The 22,622-nt window shown below is 42.1% G+C and overlaps 1 protein-coding gene and 2 long non-coding RNA genes across 3 annotated transcripts in view; 2 read left to right on the top strand and 1 right to left on the bottom strand.

Annotated features, from left to right (window-relative positions):
• Positions 1-19,313, top strand: part of LOC140616439 (uncharacterized) — a 30,854-nt gene extending 11,541 nt beyond the window's left edge. Inside the window, exons 3-4 of the long non-coding RNA XR_012016925.1 lie at positions 6,445-6,598; positions 18,350-19,313. This is a non-coding gene — a long non-coding RNA (uncharacterized lncRNA). The remainder of the gene's footprint in view (positions 1-6,444; positions 6,599-18,349) is intronic.
• Positions 18,511-21,986, bottom strand: LOC140616438 (uncharacterized). The gene is made up of 3 exons (XR_012016924.1): positions 21,567-21,986; positions 20,422-20,534; positions 18,511-19,303 (listed from the first exon to the last, which is right to left on the bottom strand). It is a non-coding gene; the product is annotated as an uncharacterized lncRNA (long non-coding RNA).
• A 240-nt stretch (positions 21,987-22,226) lies between these two features.
• LATS2 (large tumor suppressor kinase 2) overlaps positions 22,227-22,622 on the top strand; it is a 71,640-nt gene continuing 71,244 nt past the window's right edge. Inside the window, exon 1 of the mRNA XM_072795801.1 lies at positions 22,227-22,362. The gene's annotated coding sequence lies outside the window, so the exon portion shown is untranslated. The remainder of the gene's footprint in view (positions 22,363-22,622) is intronic.

The following is a 22,622-nucleotide window of genomic DNA, read 5'->3' on the forward strand; positions in this document are numbered from 1 at the left end:
AAAAAAAGAACTCTCATCCCTATAATTCTATGGTAGCCACTGACACCACTAACACTAACATCCACTACTAACATGACCCCCTTTAATTAGTCCAGACAAAGATGTCATTAGATAAAACATAAATGATCTTGTTAAGAATAAGTAACATGGGCTGAAGCTGGACAAACTACTTAGGTCAGTGTATTTCTTTGTTTATTCATTCATTCATTTATTTGAGGGAAAGGGAGAGGGCAGGGAGGGCCCGAGGGAGAGGGAGAGAGGAAATCTTAAGCAGGCTCCATGCCCACTGCAGAGCCCAGCACAGGGCTCGATCTCACAACCCTGAGATCATGACCCTCGCTGAAATCAAGAGCTTAACCAACTGAGCCACCCAGCTACAAGGTCTGTGTATTTTAGATTGTGGTCCTTAGACCTCCCTTAAGAGAACCACTGAGAAAACTTGTTTAAAAGGAACTTTCCTATGGGACTCCTGGGTGGCTCAGTGGTTGAGCATCTGCCTTCCGCCCAGGGTGGGATCCTGGTGTCTCGGGATCAAGTCCCACATCAGGCTCCCCACAGGGAGCCTGCTTCTCCCTCTGCCTGTGTCTCTGCCTCTCTCTCTCTCTCTCTCTCTCTCTCATGAATGAATAAAATCTTAAAAAAAAAAAAAAAAAGGAACTTTCCTGAATACGCAAGGTGAGCCCAGAACATCTTGTCATACAGGAAAGGAAAGAAGCCATTCAAAATGACTTGGGAGGTAAAGTGAATCAGCATGCACTGGTTGAAATGGAGCAGTGTGAGAATAAACATGTCAATGGATCAAAACATATCCTGATATGTTCAAATGATGCCAAAAGCAAACCAAACACTCCTGGGTTACTTTCACAGAATGCTAGAGGAACAGCTGACAAAATAAAGGGGAAAATCAAACATTTATTCTCCCTCTCTTATTAGAACCTAACCTCAGGAGAACCAAATAGTTGTTGCTAGAAGGTTTCTCTTTATAAAGAATTCCAGGGCAGCCCGGGTGGCTCAGTGGTTTGGCGCCGCCTTTGGCCCGGGGCGTGATCCTGGAGACCTGGGATTGAGTCCCACATCGGGCTCCCTGCATGGGGCCTGCTTGTGTCTCTGCCTCTCTCTCTCTCTCTCTCTCTGTGTGTGTGTGTCTATCATGGATAAATAAATAAAATCTTAAAAAAAATAGCCCCACTGTGCACCCCTAATGCAGTAATGGATTAGGTACTGAGCATCAACATTTCCTAATACAACACAGGAGAAACAACCACACTAGGTTGATACTAGGCACCTAACTATGGGAGTATATTACATTCATCTTGCCAAAATATCAAATCTGAATCTGATCAAGCAGCTTGGTCACACCCAATTTACATAACGTAAAAAGAATATAGGAAAAGGTTAAAGGGTACCAGGAATGCAAGCAGTGAAACCTAGATGGCGGAAGGCTCTGAAAGACATCTAATCTGGTTTCTGGGCAGCCCGGGTGGCTCAGTGGTTTAGTGCCACTTTCAGTCCAGGGTGTGATCCTGGAGACCTGGGATCACGTTGCCCGCCAGGCTCCCCGCATGGAGCCTGCTTCTCCCTCTGCCTGTGTCTGTGCCTCTCTCTCTCTCTGTGTCTCTCATGAATAAATAAATAAAATCTTTAAAAAAAAATCTGGTTTCTTCAGGAAATATATTGCAAGTGGGAAAAGAAGAAAAAAAGAAAAAGAGGGGGTGGCTTAAAAGAGACTGAGGCATATTAGTCTACTGCAATATATAGACTTTACTGTAATCCTAATTCAAACAGAAGGCAAAAAACATATTCTTAAAGAGAAAATTAGAAATTTGATCAATGATCCTATTTGGTGATTTTAAGGGATTATCGTTAACTTATGTGTGAAAATCCTATCATGGTTATATTTTCTCTTAATTGAGGCATAATTCACACACAACAAAATTTGCCATTTTAGGGCAGCCCGGGTGGCTCAGTGGTTTAGTGCCGCCGTTAGCCCAGGGCGTGATCCTGGAGACCCGGGTTCAAGTGCCACATCAGGCTTCCTGCATGGAAACTGCTTCTCCCTCTGCCTGTGTCTCTGCCGGTCTCTCTCTCTCTCTGTGTCTCTCATGAATAAATAATAAAATCTTTTTAAAAAATTTGCCATTTTATAGGGTAGAATTCAGTGGTTTTAGCATTTTCACACGGTTGTGCAACGATCATCATTATCTAATTCCAGAATGCTTTCATCACCCCAAAAAGAAACCCCATATTCATTAGCTGTCACTCATCTTTCCCTTCTTCCTCTTGTTTCCTAACAACCAGTAATCTGTCCCTTATGGATTTGCCTATTACAAGCATTTCATATCAATTGATCATACAATATATAGACTTTTATGACTGGCTTATTTTCCAGGTTTATCCAGGTGATAATATGTAAAGTACTGCATTCGTTCCTTGTTGTGGTCAATATTCCATTAAATGGATGTATTACCTTTGGTTTATCCCTTCATCTGGGCTGTTTCCACTTTTTGGCTATTATGAATAATGCTTCTGTGAACATTTATATACAAATTTTTTAAAAGATTTATTGATTTAGTTGAGAGGGGAGGGGCAGAGGGACAGCATTTCAAGCAGACTTCCTGCTGAGCAGGGAGCCATATGTGGGGCTCAATCCCACTATCCATGAGATCATGATCTGAGCAGAAACCAAAATTGGAGACTCAACCAACTGAGCCACCTAGGTGCTCTATGTACAAGGTTTAACATAAACATTGTTTCTACTTCTCTTAGGGATATACCTAGAAGTGTAGTTGCTGGATCCCAGTAACAACTATAATGTTTTGAAGAACTATCTAAGGGATCCCTGGGTGGCGCAGCGGTTTGGCGCCTGCCTTTGGCCCAGGGCGCGATCCTGGAGACCCGGGATCGAATCCCACGTCGGGCTCCCGGTGCATGGAGCCTGCTTCTCCCTCTGCCTGTGTCTCTGCCTCTCTCTCTCACTGTGTGCCTATCATAAATAAATAATAAAAAAAAAAAAAGAAGTGTTAAAAAAAAAAAATGAAGAACTATCTAACTGCTTTCCACTGTGACTACACCATCTTACATTCTCGCCAGCAATGTTTGAGGAGTCTGCACCCTAGCCAACATTTATTATGTCTTTTTTTATTATCGTTATTCTAGTGAGTGGGAATTAGTATCTCATTATGGTTTTGATTTACATTTCCCTAATGACTAATGATGTTGAGCATCTTTTCATGTGCTTCCTAGCTATTCGTATATATTTGGGGGGGGCACATATCTATCTGTATCCTTTGCTTCTGTTTTAGTTGGATTGTCTCTTGATTTTTGAGTTACTAGAGTTCTTCATATATTCTAGACATATTATTAAGTATATAATCCTTTTATTAAATATATTTCCATAATAAAAAACAAAATGAACATGCCTGGAGTCAGCACTTTGAACTGATTTTTGGACTCAGAATCTCTAGGTAAGGAGTATACTTTTTTTAACAAGCTCTCCAGACTATCCCTATAGACAATATTGCTTGAGGGTTTCCATTCTGGTCTGTGAATTACAAATGAACAGAGCTTCCTTTATCCTGGCCCAGGATCCTCTCCAGGTTTTCACCACCGTGGTGCTTTACCAAACTCAGGTCTGTGTTCAAGAATCCATGATGAAAGATGCCTCTTTACTTTCACAAAAACCTGTGATTCGGCAGTGTCATTTTTATGTTGACTTAGTGAATATTTTGGTTGCTTGAGAATGTCAAATTCCATTAATTTGTCACTCAATTAGTCTGCTTCCACAAAAAATGGGGGATTGTGAGACCAAGCATACATGGTGGAACCCGTTTTTAAATATTCCACTTGTCCATACCTTTTGTCTCATCACTATCAAGTACCACAAGTTTAAGAATAAACTACCTTTAAACCATAACTGTGTAAAGTCACAAAAGCCATTTTTTTTGTTTTTGTTTTTCTCATGAGAATAACTTAGTTCAATACAAGTAGATAGATTTTAAAATACAACAAGAAAAAATATTTAATTCTGCCTTCTAGAGTTTGAAGGTGAAATCATAGCTCTCTGAGCCTCATTTTTGGATGCTATTTAAAAATTATGTTTCCAAGCCCAGACCTGTGTTTAGACCATAAGGCTGCGCCCTGAGCTGTCCCTTCTTTACCTCGTTTGTTGTTTTCCATAGCTGCAGTCATCTGAACTTCAGATTCCAACTGAGCCCTGAATTTTGGTTTGATACCCTCTGAGCACTCAAGCCCTTCTTTGTTAGTATATTATTTTGAACTTCTTATTGCTCTGTTGCAGCATAAAAAGCACGCTGTCTTTATTTCTCTTGTATGTGGGGCTCTCTCCATCAGTCTTTTCTGTTCTTTCTCTTCACAGTCCTTGGCACAGAAGTGCTCAATGGATGCTCTTGGCTAACATCCAGTCCCATCTAACTTTACTAAATAGCACACCTACAGAAACTAAACATTACGCTATTATGGGATCCCAGGCATTTGAAAGAATATTGTAACATGCCCTCCAGATTGGTATGTAGCATTTAGCAGTGAAGCAATGGAGGCAACTGCAAATATGAAATTCATTTGCAGCTGAGCATAGAAGTACTTGTTTTGCACACAAATGAAACCCCATACATCCACGTCTTGCCAGTTGTGCTTTTTTTGTAGAACTTACATGTAATGACCATATCTCAAATTAACGTCCAGGAGTGCCAGGGGATTTTTAGGGCTGAGTCCCTCATACTGATGTTTGTCCTCAGTCAGCCCATTTGGTGTTTGAGATAATGCCCACTAGATAGGAGAACCTGGAAGTGAAAGAGCAAATTCCTCTAAGCATTCCTCATGGTGTCAGGAATTGCTTCTCTTGAGGAAGGAATTGAAATCATTTGACCATCTCTCTTTACCCATAGTCTCAATTTCCTGACATTCAGAGTTTTTCAGTGACACACTCTGCTGGGCGTGTGAACTGACCCAACAGGGTGTGGCCTCACGGAATGTGACGTGGTGAACAGAATGTCTGATCTCCTGTTTCCAGCTGAGGTGGGGGTCAGTGTGTGTGTGTGTGTGTGTGCGTGTATGTGTGCATGTGTTAACAAAGGATAGGGTTTGACTTTGATCACTTCAGCTAATTTTGTTAACATAAAAACAAACCTTCAAAAAGAAGATGAAGTGACATAAGACTATGGGATATCAACAAGTTCAAAATCATCTTTATATTTGCAGTCTAGACTGTAAACCCTATGTTTCTTCTCTTTGTATAACAGCACTATAGGAAAACTAGGGTTATCCCTGAATCAGAACCCCAAGTTTCAGAGATCTACCATAACATATTGCTCTACTCTTGCAAAACAAAATACTTGTCAGGCCTTAAAATGGCTTAAAATTAATTCCACAGCTGGCAGTTATGATATTCGAGTTGTGGCGTCCCTCCCTAAGGTTAGGGAAATTCCATTCAAAGTCCCCAAATTCTTTGACTTTTTTTTTCCAGCATGTACAGCACGTAAAGTTTAATATAGACAAATAGTTTTATTTTAAAAATTCAATATCTATGGGATGTTGGTCACAATTGTACCTTACTTAAGAATCATTATAAATGCCTTTTTTAGATTTTCTGTTCATGATTCCTAAGAAAGCACAGCTATGAGCTATAATTGGTAGCATATGGTGCTATTACCTTCTGTAGAAATACATTTCCCTCCCTAAATTTGATGTTAATAATTTGATTCATTAGGCTGAAAACTCTCAGAAAGATTATTGGCTTTATCCTCCCTTCTAGGATGTTCTTTTCACTCCTTTGAAATTTGGTGAGCTCCAGCTCTTCAAAATTTTTCCTTGGATAAAAAGTTTATTTATTCGACAACCACCTACCATATGCCAGGGACTTCACATACATTGTGTTATTTGATCCTATGACACCATGAGACGGATATGAATCTCTGCTTTATAAATGAGAAAACCAAGGCTCTGAAAAGTTTTGATGAAATTGGTCAAGATCTCACAACTAACCAGATATGCTGACTTCAAAGATTGGGTCTTTCCAGCACACTCAGCTGTGTGCATGAGAGGTTATATGCTTGCAATCCAGGATCAGGAAAGGTTTTGTGGAGAAGGTGGCAGGTTGGGGAACTCTTTTAAATCAGAGTGATGGAAGCTTTCAGAGCAACAAGTGGGAAAAAAGTACTAAGGATCAAAATCATTTGGAAAATAAATAGACATGCAACATACACGTGGCATTTCTGGGCGCCTGAAATAACACCATTGGAAAGTAGTTACTTTCAATAGTTCTGTCACGTTTATGGATCACCTCCTATGTATCAGTCTTGTTCTAGGTGCTGAGGGTGAACAAAGACTAAACTAATCCCTGTCATAGTGCAGTTGACAGTAGCAGGGGAAGGTCTGTCCTTCCTTCCCCTCTTCACTCAGTAGCTCATTCATACCTTTCTTTTCCAGGAACTTCAGAAGTGCAGCCAGGAGGCAAGACTCAGAGAGAAGCCTGGGAGCAGCCCTTGGTTGGTGGAGTATCCCAGGTGTGGCAGAGCTGCACATGGGCATCAGTTCCCCCAGAGAGTCTGTCAGAGTCCAGCCTGGATCCCATCTCAAATGGGTGGGTAGTGCTAAAAGGCAGGAGGAAGTGTTGGGAATAACCCACTTACCTTTGAATGGTGTCCTGGTCCAGCTGTCTGGGCCTTTGTTCAGAGTCTTCTTGTTGCCTTGGTCCTCACTTCCAGTCTTCCTCACACATTTGCACCTGTCTGTTGTGCTCATCTCACCAGAGATGAACCAGCCTCCATTTTTGTCTCCCCTACTAGAGGAGAGCCCTTCTGAGGCAGAGGTGAATTTGGCCCTATCTCCCTTGGCTTCACACAGGCCAGGGTGCAGGAAGGCTGAATCAAATTTGAAGGTGGGGGGGGAGGTGGGCCCCAGGGAACAAAGGAGCTCAGTGGGGATGGTGAAAAGGAGCTCCACGGCTAAATGCTGAGGGCCTTCAGGAGAGAAAAAAGGTGGGGTGCATGTGGTGTTGGTTAGGCCCCAAGGTAGACAGACAACTCGGATTTAACAGTTGTGAGGCTCCTCCTTTTACCCCATAAGCCCAATTGGACTCTGCTCATCAGCCTTAGAAGTCAAATGGGAGTTATGAACCAGTGTCAACCTGCATTTGGTTTTCAGATGCATTCTGTTTCACCAGCATTATGTAGTCACAAAAATTGACTTTGTGAACTTTTAGGTGAGGTATGCATCCCCCCCAAAGGCCCCAGTGTTCTTTACTTCTTCCAGGGGTCCAAACATAGGGTCATTTTACTTCCCTTCTTGGTCTGTGGAGGTGTTTGCATATCCTGAGCTCTGTGGCAATATCTGGAGGAGGCACCAGAAAAGCAGGAGTCCCTGATGTCTCCCTCTTTGTCAACCCCTATATAACCCAATACCAAATTTTATCAATCTTGCCCCCTCAACAGCTCCCTTACCCACCCAGTTTTTCTAGGCCCACTGCTGTAGCTCTGGAGTGAACGTTGGCAACCTTTTCCTGTAATAAGCCAGGTAGCAAATGTTTTGGCTTTACAAGCCATATGGTGTCTGTCATAACTACTCAACTCTACTGTAGTGCAAAGGCAGCTACATTTGATACATGAATGAATGAGTGTGGTTGTGTTCCAATAAAGCTTTATTCATGGACACTGAAATAGAGATTCATAAAATATTCATGAATGAATATTTTTCTGACTTTCCCCCCTATTTAAAAATATAAACACCAGGGCACCTGGGTAGCTCAGTGGTTGAGTATTTGCCTTTGGCTCAGGGCATGATCCTGGGGTCTGGGATCAAGTCCCACATAGGGCTCCCCGCAGGGAACCTGCTTCTCCCTCTGCCCATGTCTCTGCCTCTCTGTGTGTTTCTCATGAATAAATAAATAAAAATTTAAAAAATTATATATATATATGTTTATATGTTATATGTTTATATATATATATATATATAAACACCATTCTTAGCTAAATGGCCACATAAAAAAAGGTAGTGGATTAGATTTGGCCTATGGGCCATAGTTTGCTGACTCTTTGTTATTAGTTGAGGTGTGTCCCTCCAAAATTCGTATGTTGTGGTCCTAATCCCCAGTACCTTCAGTATATGGCCTTATTCAGAAATAGAGTCTTTGTACCAGCAATCAAGTTGAAATGAAGTGGTCAGGCTGGGCCCTAAGCCAGTATGATTATATGTCCTTATAAAAAGGGGAAATTTGAACACAGACACATACAGAGGAAAACTAAGTGAAGACACAGGGAGAAAATGACCACCAACAAGCCAAGGAAGGCCTAAAGCTACAGGAGCTTGTGGAGAGGCCTGGAACAGATTCTCCCTGACAAGCCTCACTAGGAACCAACTCTGTTGACATCTGGATATCAGATTTCTACCGTCCCTGACCATGAGACAATACATTCCTGTTGTTTAAGCCCCCAGTTAGTGGTACTTTGTTAGGCAGCCTCAGCAAACCCCTATCTCCCTGCTCTGAGGAAGCACCATTGTCCCTCACCTCTGTGAGGCTGGTGGCTGTTTAAACTCCACCCAAGCAGCTCCACCATCTGCTCTCCACATGTATCCAGAGTGATCTTTCTACAATCACGTCAGTCCTCAGCTTAGACCTTCTCAGTGGCTGCCCATTGCTCTGAGGTCGATAAAGTCCCACATCCTTACCTTTCCAGATGTCTGGCCCTGCCTGTCCTCCAGACCTTTCCTTTCAGCTCCCTCCTTGTGCCTTCCTGTTACAGGCACTTCCCATGGCTGTGGGGTGACTACTGCCCTCATGGGCTCCTTCCTTCATAAAAAATTAAAATGATACTTATGACTTTATATAAAGATAAATATAATTGATAGTTGATATTACATTCACATTTTTCTTCTGATTTTAAAAGATGTTAAAATTAAAATGCTTTTGTGGACCTGATAGGAAGATTGTGCTGACAGTTCCCTCTGGCTGGTGGTAAGGCTGAAAGGGGACATGAGAGGGACTTAGGTCACCAATATCCCCTTCAGCCCCTCCAAATAAACTTTGTGTCCCAAAATCACTCCTATCAGCATCACCACGAAGAGGTTCATTTGGTTAAAAAAATGGTCTTTCCAGCAAGAGTAGACTGGCTATAGTTTTCACAGGATACTCGTTAGCACAGCACTAGTCACTCCACCCCACCCTACCCCTCCTCTCCCATCCTTTATAGAAATCCTCAAGTTCCCAGGCCTGGGATGCTGCTCCCACCCCATCCCTACAGTTTGCCAGCTTACCTTCCCCTTCCCCTTAAGCTCTTAGATGTCATTCATTCCTTCAGGAAGGGCAGGCCTGACTGCCTCCTGTGCCCAGCAGGTTAGAGGAATTAGGTTATATGGTTATATTTAATATTGTTTCTAATCATGCATTTGTGTTTATGATGATTAATTTATTAATTTACCACTCCTTCTCAGAGTGATAAGTTCTATGATGACAGGGTCCTGCCTGAGTTTGCTTACCATAATGATCTCAATGCCCGGCACTGTGCCTGGAATTCAACATACATGTGATAAGTGAATGAATGACAAAGTATTTCTAATTCTTGATATTCAACCTAAAGAGATTCAGTTCTTTGAGTCTTAAGGGCTTTACATCTCCTGAGTTCCTTTTAAAATACAAATACTCAGTGGCGCCTGGGTGGCTCAGTGGTTGAGAGTCTGCCTTTGGCTCAGGTTGTGATCCCAGGGTCCTGGGATGGGGTCCTGGGATTAAGTCCTGCATTGGGTTCCCTGCAGGGAGCCTGCTTCTCCCTCTGCCTATGTCTCTGCCTCTCTCTGTATGTGTCTCTCATGAATAAATAAATAAAATCTTTTTAAAAAATTAAAATAAAATGGGGATCCCTGGGTGGCACAGCGGTTTGGCGCCTGCCTTTGGCCCAGGGCGCGATCCTGGAGACCCGGGATCGAATCCCACGTCGAGCTCCCGGTGCATGGAGCCTGCTTCTCCCTCTGCCTGTGTCTCTGCCTCTCTCTCTCTCACTGTGTGCCTATCATAAATAAATAAATAAATAAATAAATAAATAAATAAATAAATAAATAAATAAATAAATAAAATACTCAGAGGAAATGCAGCATCAGAATGGACTCAGACATGAGTTCCTAAGGCACCCACACCTGTGACCAGCACTGTCCTGGGGACATGGTAATACAGCACTGGTTACCTTCCATGAGGACTTCAAAGAACCTCCTCTTTTCCTTTTGGCCTCCTTTTAGGCTCTACTAATAAAAAGGACTTGTGCTCAGGCATCTGTGTGATCCTACAGTATTTCTAGCACACTTAGTAATTAAAACTTAATCTGGAGAGGAAAACTGAGAAATCTGCCAAGAACAATTCTACGGTAATAGGGTGGGCAACCACAATCCAGCAGCCCTGTCGGTCAAGGGAGCATCAATGCTCCTTGATTATTTTCCTGCTGGGAGCTCAGCCCTCCCCTCTGTCTACCTGCCTTGTTTCCTGGGTGGGTTTTCCTCTGTTCTTCTGCTCCAGTTGTACTTCTTGGCTTCTCCCTCTGTTTTCCTGCCACTTCTTCTCCGTCCTAGCCAGTTTTTATCTAAAATTTCTCTAGATTTCTGTAGCTAACTATGTTCAGTATTTGAGTATTTGCATGTCTGCTACAGAGATCTTCAACTCATTTTCATTTTGGAAACTATATAGTATATATCTACTAAATAAAGGCATTCTGGGGGCTATTGCGGAAGCTTAAAAACCAGCAAGAGCCTGGTCAAAACAAAATCTATCATTCTGATCTCAATGGAAAATTAAACTGTTAGTTCAGCTCTGAGTTGTGATTTTTTAGTGTAGCTCCAACTGTTCAGAAAATATTTTCTTTTTCTCCTGACTTTTTAGATTTCTAGTTCTGGGATCTGTGAAATTCATGCATCCATTGTCAAGGGACAGTCGTCTCTAATATCTGAATCTTGCTTTATGCTTTTACAGTGATTATTTGAATACCAGAGCTTCATGTCTTGGGATTTTTAGTAGTATATAATGTTCTGTCTTACTAGTATCATCATGGTATTTGTTTGGTATAGATGGGCTTGAACGTATTGATCTGGGAGAATTTTTTTTAACACTTCTCTCTCTTTTTAGGTCCAAATATAATTTATATTCACTATTGTACTCTTCCCTCCCTCATAATTCCACCCTGGAAAAGAAACATTAAAATACAGACTTAGTCCTTCATAAGTAAACCAAATCCTGTTTAGCACGAATGTAACTGATTATTATCAGCAATAATAAAAAAATAATACCTTGGTTGTCACCAGCCATTTACAGGTAAACATGTCTCTTTATCCATTCTTATTTATTATCAGTTCCCTTAAGTTCCAAGGTCTGCTTCTGAGGAAAGGCATGAAATATAGCTAATTTAAATTAATTATGTGACAGGAATAATATTTTCTGTTAACAGTAAATATTCAAGTAGTTTGGCCACCCAAACTGGCCAGTAAATATTCAAATAGTTTGGCCACCCAAACTGGCCAGTAAATATTCAAATAGTTTGGCCACCCATGATAGTAAAGGAATGGCTTCTAATTTCAGAGTTAAGATAATTATACCTACCATGAGGGAAAAAAGAAGAGAAAGGGTACACTTTACTATGGTTATTTTGCTTCTGCCATCTTTATAGGGATTTCCATTTGTTCATTTATTACATAAAAAAAAAGAAAAAAATTGTTGAGCAGGTACTATGTATTAGACAAGGGGCTAAATACTGTGGCAACTACTGTATGCACCTATATCCTGAACATTTACTCACCTGAAGGAGCTAGAAGTCTAATGAGATTTAGGACGAGTCTGCATATAACCAACATACCAGACCATTTCTCACTAGGAGAGAAGTCCCACCCACCGCTGCTGGGAATTCCAAAGAAAGGATAGTGGTTATTTCTGACTTAGATGGTCAAGGACAGCTTCTTGGAGACAGTGAATTAGGAAGTGTCTAATGGGGATGCCTGGATGGCTCAGTGGTTGAGTGTCTGCCTTTGGCTCTGGGCATGATCCTGGAGTCCTGGGATAGAGTCCCACTTTGGGCTCCCTGCAGGAAGCCTCCTTCTTTCTCTCCCTCTGCCTATGTATCTGACTCTATGTGTGTCTCTCATGAATAAATAAAATCTTTAAAAAAAAAGGGGAGGGGGGATCCCTGGGTGGCGCAGCGGTTTGGCGCCTGCCTTTGGCCCAGGGTGCGATCCTGGAGACCCGGGATCGAGTCCCACGTCGGGCTCCCGGTGCATGGAGCCTGCTTCTCCCTCTGCCTGTGTCTCTGCCTCTCTCTCTGTGTGTGTGTGACTATCATAAGTAAGTAAATAAATAAATAAATAAATAGGAAATGCATCTTAAAAAAAAAAAAAAAGGAAGTGTCTAACGAAGAAGAAACCCCACGAAGGAGGGTATAGCAGTCTCCTAATGCTGCCACAACAAATTCCACAAACAGTGGCTTAACGCAACAAAAATGTCTTCTCGTACAGTTCTGAAGGCCAGAAGTCCAACATGGATCTCCATGCCTAACTCCAAGACGTCGTCAGCGTTGACTTCTTTTCTGGAGACTCTAGGCAGGAGAGCCCTTTTCTTTTTCTTTTTCTTTTTTTCAAAGATTTATTTTTATTTATTTATGATAGACATAGAGAGAGAGAGAGAGAGGCAGAGACACAGGCAGAGGGAGAAGCAGGCTCCATGCTGGGAGCCCGACACGGGACTCGATCCCGGGACTCCAGGATCAGGCCCTGGGTCAAAGGCAGATGCGAAACCGCTGAGCCACCCAGGGATCCCCTCCGCCTTTTTTTTTTTTTTTTTTCAAAGATTTTAGGAGAGCATATTTCCTGTCCATTTGGGTTGTTAATAGAGTTCAGGTCTTTGTGGTTATAGGACTGAGGTTCCTGGGTTTTTCGGCTAGCTGTGAATCCAGGGCTTTGCGAAGCTTCTAGAGGCCACTACATTCCTTGGATTGTGGCCCTTTATTTGTCTCCAAAGTCAGCTGCAGGACCAATTCTTCCCATGATGTACCATCCAACCTTCCCATCTGCTCTCTTCCTCTTTTTTTCTTAAGATTTTATTTATTCATGAGAGACACAGATAAAAGGCAGAGACATAGGCAGAGGGAGAAGCAGACTCCCTACAGGGAGCCCAATGTGGGACTGGATCTTAGAATTCCAGGATCATGCCCTGAGCTAAAGGCAGATGCTCAACCACTGAGCCACTGAGGCGTTCCTGCTCTCTTCCTCTTAAGGACCCTTTTAATTAAATTGGGCCTTATCTGTATAATACAAAATAATCTCCCCCATCTCAATGTCTGTAACTGTAATCACATCTGAGATGTCCCTTCTGCCATGTGGAATATCATATTCACAGGCTCCAGGCACTGAGGCGTGGACATTTTGGGGGCAGGGGATAGAGGGGAGATGGCATTCCACTACCTACCGTATAGGGGTAGGATTTCAACCAGGAGAGAAAGTGGGAAGTAGACAGCCAAACATGGCAAGGCATGAACAGGACGTGGAGACAGATTCCAAGCAGGAAACAGCCATTTCATTTGCATGGAGGTCTAGGGTACTTGCACCTGCACACATGCACACACACAAAGAGTGTGAAAGAAGCCTCGAAACACATTTTTTCACTTTATCACAGAGAATGTCAACTATCAAAGAGTCTAGGCTTTGTTCGGTAGGCAGTGGGCCACACAGTAGGCTGTACATTAGGAAAACTAATGTGGCTTCGGGTTGTGAAGAATGGATAGGAAAAAGATGAAACTGAAAGGAGAGGAGCGCTTTAGGCCACCATATTGGTCTATAAAAGGAAAGGGAATGGTGATGCTGGGATTTCCTATTCCATTCTTCACCTGTGCTGCAGGTGGTCTTTGGACCTACAACGTGGTAAAGTAACAAATATGTGTTTCTGCAAGTCATTAATCGTGCTGTAATTTATTACACCAGCAGAATTCTTCAATTTAAAATAAATTCTACCCTTGAACCCTCATTGTCCTCCAGCTACTTTCATTGCCCAGCTTCTTTGCTACCTTACTCATCACAAATCTCTTCCATCTGACATCTTCTCTCCTCAGCCTCCCAAGAGAGAGCTCTCCACTACGGTTCCAATGGCTGTCAGATCTTTAAATCCAATGGACATTTTTCAGTTCTCATTTCACCTGACTTTTCAGGAGCATGTCTTTTTGTTGATCCCTCCTTCCCTGAAACACTCTTCCTTTGTTTCTCTGAAACACATTTACTTGCAGCTTTCTGGCAGCTTGTCTGTTTCCTGTGCAGGCTCACCATGAAATATTGCATTTCCTCAACATTTGAGTCCCATCCACCTTTCCCTCTACACTGTCCCATGGGCAATTTCCTCTACACCTTCAGCTTCAGTGGCCACTTGCAGTATACCCAGGCAACTCACAAGTTTGGATATCCGGATCAGATTTCTCAGAGCTACAAATGGGTGTCTACAACTGCCTTCAGAACACCTCCATTCACTCCACTCTACCCCAAAAGATAGCTCCAAACCCAAATCTGGAATCTCAGTGCAATGGATGGCACAATAGCCCACCAGTTTGAGAAATCAGAAATCTACGAGCTACTACCATCTCCCTTGGGCCATACAGCTGATCCCATTGTTATTTCTCCATTTCTCCTACTCGTTCCATGTCCATCCCTACCATCTTAGCCCAAGCTTTATCACTTCATTCCTTGACTAGTCTTTGCCTCCTTCCTCTCAGCTCCCACTCATCCTTCATTCAGCAACCAGAGTGATCTTTTGGAAACACATCAGATCATGCCATTCCATCATGTCATTATGACCCTTTCTTTTTTTTTTTTTTTTTTTTACTTTTATTTATTTATGATAGTCACGCAGAGAGAGAGAGAGAGAGAGGCAGAGACATAGGCAGAGGGAGAAGCAGGCTCCATGCACCGGGAGCCCGATGTGGGATTCGATCCAGGGTCTCCAGGATCGCTGGGCCAAAGGCAGGCGCCAAACTGCTGCGCCACCCAGGGATCCCCATTATGACCCTTTCATGACTTCCCATTGTTCTGAGTCTAAAGACTAAAATCCTTAAAGTGACACACCAGGCCCTATGTAGCCTGACCTCTGCCTACCTCTCTATCATCATCTTTTATCTTCCATCCCCTACTTCTGCATGCCAATAACAATAGTCTCTTTTAGCATTTGAAGTGGTGTATTTTATGCCTTTGCATGTGTACTTCTCTCTCTTAGAATGCTTTTCCCTGTCCATCTTGTTAATTTTCTTTGCATCTTTTACATCTCAGCTAAAGTGCTTCCTGATTTATTAGACAAGGTCAAATACCCTTTTTTTAAAAATAAAATCTCAGTTGTCTTTCCTTTATAATACTAATCACAATTCCAAAGTTCCGTTTGTTTGTAGCATTACCTTATTATTATTTACCTCTCCCACTAGACTTTAAAGTTCCACAATAATGCCCATTTTCAGGATTTTGTCCCTGGTGCCTAGCACATCAGGGCACCCAATGGGTTGAATTAGGTACTTCTGGAGAGGGTGACAAGACTAGCATATTGTAAATGCTTGCTAAATATTTGGGTGAATATATGTGTTCCATTTTAGACCACTTTGAAAGGTTGTCAAGACATATGTGAAAATGTCTAACATTGGTTGGAAGTGTAAGAATGAATATGTGGGACTTTCAATTGAAAATTGTAACTTTCTTATCCATGAATACACCCAAAATTCCTATTTATGCAAAATCCCAGGGGGAAGAGGTAGGCAAACTCAAGATCTTGTTTTCCTTTGAGATCACCTTTCAGTGTAGACATAAACCTTGCTCCGTTCTTTTGTTGTGTGACCCCTGGGCACTGTGATACTTTCCACCAGAGTCCTTTACCTGAGCTCAGTTTAACTTTCTCTCACCTCCTGTGATATCTCCCCAATATTCTTTCAGCTCCTTTCTCCCCCCTAACTATTAATTTGACAGTACATACGCACAGAGCGATGCCATCTGGTCTTCTCAACTTCTCTGTTTACTTCATGGCCCTATTTCTCTAACATTCTTCCCACTCTCTCCATTCTGTCCATTCTCTGCATGCCTGAAATACCAGGCTTTCCCATGACTTTGCTGCTGCCCTTCTCCCCTTCCAAGTATCTTTACCTCAAACATTAGTTCCTTCTCTCACCTCTTTCTAAAGGGTATTAGCTCTGGGACATTTTTCAAGTTTTGACCCCAAACCAAAAAACTCTTTTTGTTCTGGAGTTGCCAGCTACCAAATACAATATGCATGACTGCTTCCTGACTTTTACAGATTTTCTTTTGCTCTCTGAAATTTGGCAGCCTGTCACTGGCCTCCTTCCACTTCTGCATATGAAATCACCTTATCATCATCACATCGTGGTTTTTATTATCAAGACCCATTTATCAAGCATCTGAAGATAACACACTCAATTGTTGTTGTTGTCTTCAGTTCTGCTTAACAAAACAAAATCCATAGTTTTAAAGTGCTGTTCAATAACAACCAAAACATTTAGTAGTTAATTTTAAAGTTAAAAATAGACCATGAGCCTCTCTCTGTGTGTATCTATGAATAAACAAAATCTTTAAAAAAAAATAGACCATGAAAACATTTCTATTACAATTACTCAATTAAATATTTGTCAATTTAGATGAACTCAGATGTTTCCCTTTGAAAATGTTAATTTTGCCATTGAGATTGATTTCATGGAGAGGACAGTTTGAGCCTTATACTTTTAGTTTTTCCTAAAGCAATTATTACCAATGTTTCCTGCAAAAGATTAAATTAAAATTTTGAATGGAAGGTTTTAGAACATATAGGAGCATATAGACCTTTTCAGTGGGATTTTTATTTCAGTTATAGACATAACAACATGCTGCTCATGTCTGCAGATAATATAGAAATTGCAGCCAGCATTAAACGTAATGAGAAATAAGTAAATAGCTGGTGTTACTGTCATAGCTCACTCAGCATAAAAAGTAAGCTAATGGAAGATGTGGTAAGAAAAGAAAATTTGTTTTAGCAATTCGTCTCTTAATAACGTAAAGTGTCAACATAAGAATTCTCTAAATGCAGAATGTGATTTTTATCTTGACAGTGTTTCTTTGAGGTCTTCTGGGAACAAATCTTAAACTCTTGAGCAATTCTGACTTATGCAATCACATACTTTATTACTCATCTGAGAAGCAGAGCGGCTATGTGGAGAATGAAGCCGTACTCTGTAGTGTTGGAGTGCTGGAAAGGCAGGTCTGCAGAGACTGACCAGGTGGCCCAGGAAGGCTTCCTGGGACCCTGGGCCTTCCCCTAAACATACCCCAGAGAGTTTTACCAAGTTTTTCAGGAAGTCTTGTTTTCCAAAATGGTGAAAGCAAGTAGAAATAAACCAGAATCAAGAAAATTTTACTTTCTCATGATTTTACTATTAGAAAACACGTGTAAGAGTAAAAATTTAATACTGGGGATTTTCTCCTCTGGTATCAGGACTGTTTTCATTATTGTGAAATATAAGAGTTTATACACTTAAAAATGGTTAAGATGTTAAATTTTAAGTTAGGCATATTTTGCCAAAATTGAAAAAAATTGAAAAAGAAACCTAATGGCAGAACCTATTAGGTTCCTATAAAAGGCTTTTTAAAAATTACAAAATATAAAACATTTCTGGTCATTCATCTGCTATCTAGTAATCTGTTACTCTCTTAAAAACAATAAACTACTTGTTTGTAAGTCTGACTTTCTACAATATAAACCTTTTGGGAAATGTCCAGAAACTGAAGAAGCAAAAGGCCTTTTAACAGTTGAAATAGTCATCACAAAGTCCTAGTTCTTTCTTGCAGAGGAAAGTCTTTTAGGAATAAGTTCTATTAGCTCTTACTTTACATACAATTTTGATAAGATAAGTAATCTCTCTTATCCAACAGCAGATTAAAAGCAAAAAATTAGTAAGGTATGGTATTTTACAAGAGACTGGAATCTCGATAGGAGAGAAACAAAAAGAGTTGATTTACCTAACAGAGGCAAAGCAACTAACTGCAAAGAGGTCTCTCAAAAAAGCCCCCAAACAAACAAGAAGGGGAGGGGAAATGGGATTTGTTTAATGGGTAAGAGTGTCAGTTTGATGATAAAGTTCTGGAGATGGGTGGTGATGATGGTTGTACAACATTGCAAATGCACTGAACTGTACCCTTAAAATTAGTTAAGGTGATAAATTTTATATTATGTATAGTTTATCACAGTTACCAAAAAATGTTTAAAAAACAAGTTCATCATTGAAACAGAGTCCCGACTAATAGAGATGATATTGTTAACTTTGATTTTTTTTCTTTCCTTTTTTTTTTTTCCTTTTTCTGGAAGTTGCTACAGGTTTGCAGAACCAAAAACTCCAAACAATGAACCAGATCTCTTTGGCTGACCCAGAGTCATTGGTTTAAAAAAAAAGGTTGTATTACATTTTGATATTGGAGATACTAAAATGCATTCAATAGATTCAAATTAGCAGTTAAGAAGTTCTTTATATGTAGTCTTAGGGGAAGAATATGGTTCCTTTATCTTGTGGAGTTTTTTTTTTAAAGATTTTATTTATTTATTCATGAGAGACACAGAGAGAGAGAGAGAGAGAGGCAGAGACACAGGCAGAGGGAGAAGCAGGATCCATACGGAGCCTGATGTGGGACTCGATCCTGGGACTCCAGAATCACACCCTGAGCTGAGCCACCCAGGCATCCCATCTTGTGGAATTTATAATCTAATCAAGGAAACAAAATACATGAGTATAAAACAAATTAAATCAGTGTAGCTCATCTTCTAGTTTTCTAGGGCTTTTAAGACTAGAGCCTGCTTTCTAGGCACTAAGGCATAAAGAAGCTGAGCCATAATCAGGTTTCTTGCATTGGAATCTTGGGGAGAGGGTGAGGGCAAGGTAGATAGTCTTAAGGCATATTCCTCGGGGGCCTCAGTGAGAACCCCTAAAACATCCAGACCTCACAACTGCAGGGGACTGGCGGGGAGTGGATCTGCAGGCTCTCTTGGCTCTGGCTGGTGCTGGAGACACATCTTTGAGTTCCCCTCTTCCTCACTGCACAAAGCCCAATCCCCCCACCCTTCTCAGACAAAGCATAAGGGAGTCATTTGATTTCAGTTTCCTTATTTATAAGTACATTGTAATCATGATTCTTGAGGTCTGTGTTTTCAAGCTTTGGAGTCAGATCTATCAAAGTTTGAATCCCAGCTCTTAGATCTTGGAATTACTGGGGCTCTCTGTTTTAGGGTGAGTAACGCATAGACTTGTTGAATCACTGTATTGTACATCTGAAACAAATGTAACACTGTAACTACACTGGAATTAAAATGAAAAACTTAATAAAAAAGAAAAATCAAGTATGTATTAAAAATAATAAAACAAAAAGCCACCCAGAATCACTACATCCAGAAGTACTTTTAATATTTGGCTGTGTACTTTTCTGGACTTAAAAAGAAAAAAAATATAAAATATATATATTTTTTTTTGAAAGAGAGAAAGAGAAAGAGCAGGAGGAGAGGCTGAGAGATAAGCAGATTCCCTGCTGAGTGCAGAACCAGAAGTGGGGCTGGATCCCAGGACCCTGAGACCATGACATGAGCTGAAGTCAACCACTTAACCAACTGACCCACCCAGGCACCCCTATATATGCATCTTTTAAAAAATCCTATATGATATGTCATATATTTTTGTATATATATATTTTAAATATAAATATATACATACTTATTTTACAAAATTGTATAATACTTGGTTTTTTTTTTTGTTTTTTTTTTTTTAAACACATTTACAAGACTGTCAGCTCCAGCAGGGGATAAATCATGTGGTTTTGCTCTCGATGGTATCCCCAGTGCCTGGTTTAGCCCATGACTCATAGCAGTATTCAAAAAATAAAAAAAACAAAAAACCCAAAGCAATGAATGAGTCTATATCAATAAACACATATATCCAGAATAACAATAAACACGACCATTAATCATAATATTCTCTTGCATAGGTGTGTCAATTTGTCCAAGCAAGCTTTGGACAAGTTTCCAATCTGTTTCATACATAAATATTTGAAAACTTTATTTTTTTTTAAGATTTTATTTATTTAGTCATGAGAGACAGAGAGAGAGAGATTGAGAGAGAGAGAGAGAGAGAGGCAGAGACACAGGCAGAAGGAGAAGCAGACTCCATACAGGGAGCCTGACATGGGACTCAATCCCCGGTCTCCAGGATTAGGCCTGGGCTGAAGGCAGCGCTAAACCGCTGAGCCACCTGGGCTGCCCAATATTTGAAAACTTTAAAAAGATTTTTTTTTAAGGCGCAAAGAATAACACATGATTGAACCTAATCACACAGAATCAACAAATTTTAAGACTTTGACAGTTTTGCATTGCTTTTTTAAATAAAAGAAATAACATACTGGAGGTAAAGTTGAAGTCCTCATTTTACTCTTCTCAATTTCCCTCCTTCCTTCTACATAGTCAACAGCCATAATGAATTTGGTGCAACTTCTTGCATTCTCCATGTCTACACCTATAAAAGTATTGATTAGTATAGGTTCTGAGGCATCCTGTTTATGAATATAGTATCATAGTGTGTATACATATAGTTCTGCAACTTGCTTTTTTTTGCATTCTACAATTTGAATTCTATCATTTATCCTTTGAAAAGTATGGCGCTCTTTCATTCACTTAACAATTTTGTCATTTGAATATTCACCTTTTATTTTTCTACTATTCCCTATTGCTGGGTATTTTAGGTTCTTCTTGATTTTTCACTATTGCAAGCAATAGTATAATGGTCATTATAATTACAAAATTAGGGACTTATACGAAATTTTAAGTCCACTAAATTCCTTTTATTTGCAATATTTCTCTGACAAAAAAAATGTTTTATTTAATTATGTTTACATCTTTGAAGACAGCAAGAGCAGGACCTTTAAACACACAGGAAGAAGAATGGCAGCCAGCCCAGCCAGCCAGGGGCTGGGAAGGAGAAAGAAAGGTCAGTGCATGAGTGAATAGGTACACAGGTGAATGCAAAAGAGACTCGATTACAGAATATCCACTGGGGTTTTATGCCATTCAAGATGCCTGGGTAGAGCACAGGATAAGATTGAAAAATGAAATTTTCAATTTCTGGTAATTAAGCCGCAATAATCGGCTTAATTACCAGAGCCCAAAGAGGAGAGAAAACAGTTGGGGGATCTAGGAAGATTTCCTTGCAGAGCTAAGACAGAGGCAGGGCTGAAAGCCTGGGTGGGAATTAGAGAGTCAAGTGTATAGGATGGCCCACCAAGGATTGCTAACTAAGGTTGTTAAAACGGCCAGAGCTAATGACCTTCATGACGGTTTCTTTTCAGATTAAAGTTTAAAAAACAAAACAAAACAAAAAAAGTTTAAAAAACTTCACAAGAGTGTATTAGGAAAGGAAATTGGACTGCCTTTTAAAACAATATTAGCCCTCACCATCACCTGCCGCAGACTGCAGGTGGTAGGAAGTATGATGCCAGGAGAGTCCAGTAGTGGGTTAGGGGTTTGTTCGCAAGCTATTATTTGTACTCACATCTCCGCACCATCCCTGCACATGCCCTTGCACCACATGCACAGCCCACAGATGGACATGCACGACTCAGAGTTTCACTCGTTGGTCTACGTTACTATCTCGTTCTGCACATCAGGAAACATTTCTCATAAAATATCCATTGCTCTGGGGTTTGATTAAATGAAAACGGACTAAATCGGGATATATATATCTGAACGTCCTTTATTACTTGCTCGCACGGGTGAAGTTGTCCTCTTCTGCCCTTACTTGTAACAGCTGACACAGACTTGGGCACTTCGGTGGCTCCTCTAGGCCTGTTAACTCACTCTCTCAGCCGAGGCTGGTGTGAGATGCCTCGAGGACGGGGTTACCAAGTTTCCGAGTAGTGCGGCTGGAGGGGCGACCCTGGAGCGGGGCGGCCGGGGCAGGTGGCGGCGGCCGGGCGGGCGGCGGGGACCCGGAGGCAGGAAGCGGCGCGGGGCAGGGCGGGCGGGCGGAGCGGCCGCCGAGCAGCAGGGCCGCGGGCGCCCCGCCCGGGCTGGTATGCGGCCGCCGGTGACGCGGGAGGCGGGGTCACGTGACGCCCGTGGAATGCCAACAATGTAGCGAATGTCCCACTTGGGTCTGCGCGCTGGAACCTCGGCGTGAGCGCCCCGGGAAGATGGAGCCGCCGCCGCCCGCGCCGCCGCCGCCCGGGGCTCCCCCGTGCCCGCGGGGCCAGCAGCCGCTCCAGCCACTGGCGCCCGGTCCCCCGGCGCGCGAGGCCCCGGAGCCGCGGACCGGGACGCCCCGGAGGGTGTAGACCGCGCCCCAGGAGGTGAGGGGGCAGGGGCGGGGGGCGTGGGGCCCGGGGCCAGGGCGGGGCGGCTAGAAGTTTCCGCGGGCCGGCGGGGCCCCGGGGCTCCGGGCGCCCACCCTCGAGCCGAGGCTGCGGGAGGGGCGCCGGGCTCGGCAGGGCGGCCGAGGAAGTTCGTCCCGAGCGGAGCCCTCGCCCTCGCCCTGCCCCCACGGCCCCCGCCCGGCCCGGGCCCGGAGCCGCCTCCGCTGGCGGCGCGTCGTCGCGGGCCGTCCGGAGTC

The sequence above is a fragment of the Canis lupus genome, chromosome 24, assembly GCF_048164855.1.
Source record: "Canis lupus baileyi chromosome 24, mCanLup2.hap1, whole genome shotgun sequence".
Taxonomy (NCBI): Eukaryota; Metazoa; Chordata; class Mammalia; order Carnivora; family Canidae; genus Canis; species Canis lupus.